Source organism: Saccopteryx bilineata, chromosome 6 (assembly GCF_036850765.1).
Source record: "Saccopteryx bilineata isolate mSacBil1 chromosome 6, mSacBil1_pri_phased_curated, whole genome shotgun sequence".
Taxonomy (NCBI): domain Eukaryota; kingdom Metazoa; phylum Chordata; class Mammalia; order Chiroptera; family Emballonuridae; genus Saccopteryx; species Saccopteryx bilineata.
Window position 1 is genome coordinate 142,403,709 of NC_089495.1, and position 6,000 is coordinate 142,409,708.

Sequence of the window (6,000 nt, forward strand, 5' to 3'; positions counted from 1 at the left end):
TGTTTCTCTCTCTCTCTTTCTCTCTCGTCCTCTTCCTCTCTCTCTAAAAATCAACTTAAAAAGGAAGTTGTAGTGAGTTATGGGGTGAGAAATGCTCTATTTTAGAATGAATGGTGGGAACTTCCTCTCTGATGAGTTGATATGCAGACAGAGCTTTAAACAAAGTGAGGGCGTGACAGAAAGCCACATCTAGAGGAAGACCTTTCCAAGTACAGGAAACTGCAATGGCAAAGGCTCTGAGGGTGAAAACAACTAGATTCATTCCAGGCAGATGGCACATGTCACCGGAATGCTGCACCTCTCCCCGCGGCTGCCCAGGGAAGACGGACAGCCCAACCAGCAAGCCCTATGCCTCTCACTGAGCTTGGGCAGCCTCAGAACCCTTCTGAACCCACTGCTCTGGGGAACTAGCAATAGCTGAAGGTGAGAACAGGAAGGAAGCCTTTGGTTGTCCCGGCCTTAGGGTTTAGGCACTCAAATTCTAGCCCACAGTCCTATTCTCAGGTCGCTTGATTGCCCAGTCACTGATACGGTCTCTGCTGTGAGTGGTTGCTGTGGGTGGCTGGAAGAAGCATCAGGACCAGGGAAGTCTCGTTGTCAAAGATACCTCATTTATTCACTTAGAAAATTATTTACTATTTAGTATTTTGCTCTCTATATGATAGTCCACTAAGTCAGAAGGATCAAGGATAAAGTATTTCACTACCTCATAAATCAGGAAGCTACAAAAAGAAATCATTACAGCACAATGAATTAAATGCTGCGAACTCTCTAAGAGTAGCCTGCCTAATTTGACAGGTAATGGGGCATCGTTAGGAAAGGTATCCTGGTGACAGAGGAAGGGATAAAGGCTTTAGAAGCGAACAAACTTGTGTTCTATTCCAATTGTGCTTGGATTTTTTAGCTAGCTGTGTGACCTTTTTGGGGTTTGGTCAATCTCTGTAAACCCTGGATAATACCTGCTCATCAAGTAGTCAAAAAAGATGCTAGAAGTAGAGCATGTGGCCTACAGCCTCCCCCATAATAGACACTCATTAAATAGCAGTTCTGTGTTAAGGAAAATTGAAAGTAGGAGATGACAGTTGTGATAACTGCTGCGAGTTCAAGCCATCAGTTGTGCAAAACAAAGAAAAAGAGGCAGGACAGAATTCTATGTGCTTAATCGAAGAGGCATGGAGACAGCGTCACATCCATGGGGCTTACATTATTATGGTAGGTACCAACAAGGCAGAAACAAGGTGCAGATTAGTGTAGGAGTCTATTGGTCACAAAACATGTCCCAATGGCAGAGATGTTGAAATAGGAAACATGTTTTCACTTTAGAATTAATCAAATGTAATACTTTAGTTTTTGGGTTGTGTGGCCAGAACATTAAGACATGGAAGAGAATGGAAATGCAAGAGGCTGGAGAAGTCAACAAGGCAGAGGTCATGAAGCGTGTGTTGTTGTTCTCTTTTTGTTTTTTAATTAAGAAACCAGGACATTATCCCATGAGCTGACTAGAGCCTTTAAAGAATTGTAGTCAGGAAGAGGGAAGAGCAGGTGGGAGGTTTGGTAGGTGAATTAGAGAGATGGCCTGGCATTAGTCAGTTGTGAATACATAGCACCCTTTTGACCGGAGGTTAGCAGCTTGGCTGTGCATTTTAATCACCTATGAAGATTTCCAAGGAAGATGTCCATTTTGGTAAGTTGTTAGCTTCGTTGCCATCAAGATTTTATAATGTATGCTTACTATCTTTGAATGTCCACAGCCTCTATAGCAATGTGACCCCTTTCACTCCTAATAACTTGCATTTTCTGTCCTTTTTTTTTTTTTTTTGCCTTAATGAGTCCACTGAGAAATTTATTGGATTCATTATTCTTTTCCTTTGACCCAAGGGTTATTTAGAATTATGCTCCTTGGTGTTCAGATATTCTCGAGATATCTTATTGTTTCCTAATACTCATTAAATTCCAGTGTGAAAAGAGAATATATTCTGTATGATTTCAGTCACTTGAAGTGCATTGAGACTTAATTCTGACCACTATACTGTACCTTGGGGAATGTATTATGTGTATTTCAAAGCAATGTTTATAGCTGACTAAACATTGACTACTACCCTCAATGGGAAATGTAGACTAGAGTCAAGGTACAAGTCCAAGTCCAGAAGCTAGGTTGAAGTGTTTTTGCTGTTGTTGTTTAGTTTGCTTGCTTTTCTTTTTTTTAAATTTTTTTTATTATTAATTTTAATGGATTGGTGACATTGATAAATCTGGGTACATATGTTCAGAAAAAACATTTTCAGGTTATTTTGACACTTGATTATGTTGCAGTTTGCTTGTTTTTCTTATCAACTGTAACAACTGTTTAATAATTTTTACTATGAAGCCATCCTGAAACCTTATAAATACAAACAAACTTACTTTGACTCCCCACTTTGGCAATATTTACTATTCTTTTCTATTTTCATTCCTTCTGCTTTTACGTTTTGTGCAACATTTTTGACTCGTGGGGCTATTGCTCTTATTCCTAATAAAACTGCAAAGTCTTTTTATTTTACAGTACTTGTTTTAATCTAACGTGTTCTGGATAGCTGGACTTTGAGATTACTTCTCATACTTTAATAATTATAAACCCTACTATCAATAGCTTTGCACATCTTCGGTTTTTACTTTCTTCTTTTTCATTGTTTACTTAAAATAGTCCTCTAGGGAAAATACCAAGGATAAAAGGGTTTGGGCACATTTTGGATGTCGATGGATTTTGCTCAGTAGCCCTTCCAGAGGCTGCACGATTACTATCAATGACCCCAAAAGTCTCACTTCTCCTTGCCTTTCTGCCATTGCTCTGGCCCTGTTTGCTCTCTAGCCTGCCTGTTCCTCATTAGGAAACTCCTTTTCTTGTGCTCTCTGGATGGACGTGGGCTCTACACCCAAACTCAAACGTCATCTATAGACTCGGCCGAATCCCCAGAAGTGTTCATCACCTCCTCCATTCTGATCATGTTCTATGTCCATCTCCATGTAACAGTTACTCCATTTAAGTCTCTCCTGCTCTTCCTCCCACCATGTGTTGTCAGTAGTCGAAGACCCTTAATGCCCACAGTGAGTGACACACAGGAGACATTGGAAACATTTTACCGACTGAACTTATATACCTCTAGCAATAATGTACAGATCCTGTCTCTGCACAATCTGGCTGGTGACAGTTTATTTTCTTGTTAATGGTTTCCATTTCAGTTGACTCAGTAAAAATTTAGATCAATGCAAATCTGGGCTATCAATTATGATTGTGATATATGAGAAATTTACTAAGGTAAAAAAGCAGTTGATTTTAACCAAATATACATATATATTTCTTTAACTTTGAGGGTTTCTTTTTTAGAATTTAAGAAAGTAAGGTAATGGCCCTGGCCAGTTGGTTCAGTGGATAGAGTGTCGTTCCAGCACACCAAGGTTGTGAGTTCAGTCCCCAGTCAGGACACATATGAGAAGCTGCAAATAAGTGCACAACTAAATGGAACAACAAATTGATGCTTCTCTCTCTCTCTCTCTCCCTTCTCCCCCCTCTTTTCCTTCCTCTTTCCCTCTCTCAAATCAATGGAAAAAAATTTTAAAAATAAGGTCAGCCACCTCTAAGGGACTGTTATTCTAGTCGAGCTTCTAAGTGGGCACCTTCAGAAAAATATCCAGCTGCCACCTGTCCTCCAGGACAGTCAATGCAATACTTTTAAAAGGCTATTAAGGTGCTGAATTGAGAAACTTAAGATCCCTGCCTGGCTGGCTATTCTTGCTGTTTAATCCAACCCATTCACTATCTCTTCAAAATTCATTTTGATTTCTACAGAGAGTTAATCATTACAAAATGACCCATATTAAGTGGAGCTAGTGTGCAGAATAAAGAAGGGGTAGAAAATGTGCCTTTGCCATTTTCTCTCTATTTAGAGACAACTGAGATTTTGCTCAAAATTTGGAAAAAAGGGAGATAATTACTTTCAAAATTGCTAAAGCAATGACTCACCAAATCCATTGATTCATAAGTGAGAAGGGAGGAATTTTACTTCCCCAGAGAGGAAGGAATTTAAAATATTTAAGGGGAATAGTAACCACCTTAAAAAAGCTTAGAGAGAAGCTATGGAAAATACAAAGAGATTACACTTGGAAAGTGGTCAACAAGGGACAGCATATAAGTGATTTAGTCAGATAGAACAGTATCAAATGAAGAGCACACAGTACTGAGCTTGCAAGAAGCCTCTACAATTATGGCTCTTCTCAAAGCTATATATTAATGTTTGCATTTGGCAAAAATCAATCTACTTTGGATCTACGGTGAGGGTTGTTTGAATATCCTTGACTAACAAGAGGAGGATGAAGAGGGATGGAGAGGAAGTCAGCCTGTTGGGTGGGGCCAGCATCCGAGGGTGGGGCCAGCCAGGATCCTAGGAGAAGGCTAAAGCTAAGGCTATGGGTGGAGAAATGGAGTGAGGTCACTCTGAGGCTGGAGGAGACACTGGGAAAGCAGGGCATGGGGGGGGGGGGTGAGGAGGGGAAGTGATGTCAAATCGATTCCGAAAGCCTGGGACGTCTGAACAGTCTGGTGTAACGGAGGGTCCAAAAATCTCTTGAATCCAAAGCTGGTGTTTGGAACTGAGATTTGGTGACCAGGCAGAGTTGCAGAGAGAAAACAGTCAGAATAGTCCATGAGCGGCCGTGGGCAATTGCCTAAAATAGATTTTGTTTTTAAAGCTGTTTTCTGTGTACCTGCCACAGCTTGACACATAGTTGAATGGCCTGCTTTTCAAGTCAGGGGTAGGATGCATAAAGCCTCGGTAAATTTTACCAAATTGTCCTCCAGAATAATTTTACCAATTTATATTCCCACCAGCAGAGAATGAGTGTATTCCTTGTACTTCCTTGTCAGAATAAGGATAAATGCTTCCTTGCCAATTTGGCAAAGAAGAAAAATGATGCCTTGCTTTAACTTGCATTTTTAACTTTCCAGTAAACACGTTTTATATATTGCATTTATCACAATATAAACTATTTTATGGTGTCTTTAGATTTATTTCATTGCTGCTTTGATAGTTTATAATGCTTTATATGAACTCTAATATTTTAAGAGCATGGCCATTGTCATATTTGATCAAATCTTCTTGGCCTCCTATATGTATTTTAATCCTAGTTGTGATCTTTATATAAACAATGTAGTCAAATTGCTCAAGATAATCTCCCAATGTTTTTCTATTTACAAATTTTGTTTTTTGGTTTTCAAAGCTGAGGCCATTTATTTTTTTCAAGCTGAGCTCACATCTATTTTATGATTGTCTTTTAAATGGTTTTACTATTTACAATAAAATACATAATTATCTGCAGGAATGGTACTGGTCAGGCAACAGATCTAATTTAGCTGATTTAATCAGAGAGAGAGATCTACTGACTGTAAGCTAATTTGCTGAGTTATCAGGAAAGCCGAGGTGCCAAAAAATTAGAAGTAACACAGACAGGAAAAAAATTCTAACCACAACAGGGGAGTTTTCTAAGGGAAATATGTTACTGTTGCATACTGGGGACCAGAGAGCAAAATTCCCATAACAACAGCGCAGAACAACTAACTTCTCTGCCATGAGAAAAAGTTCCTTGGGCACTGTTGCCAGTCCATGGTACCCATTTCTGCCCTTCAAATGATATATAGTCATTGCTCCTGAACAGCACCTATGGCATATGCTATAAATGCTAACTGCAAGGGAGTCTGAGAAGTGGAACAATAACAGTTAACATTATGTAATGCTCACTGAGTGCCAGGCATTGTTCTAAGATAGTAACTAATTTTTTCAACATCCTCTGAGGTAGGTATTACTATATCCCCATTCTATATATTAGGAAATACACAGAAAGCAATTTTTAACATCTAACAGCTAATGGATGGCAGAGCTAGAATTTGTACCCATACTCTCACCCCAGAATCTGTGCTCTCAGTTACCTATTAAAATTAGGATCAAGTCAGTTACTGGTATAGCATGT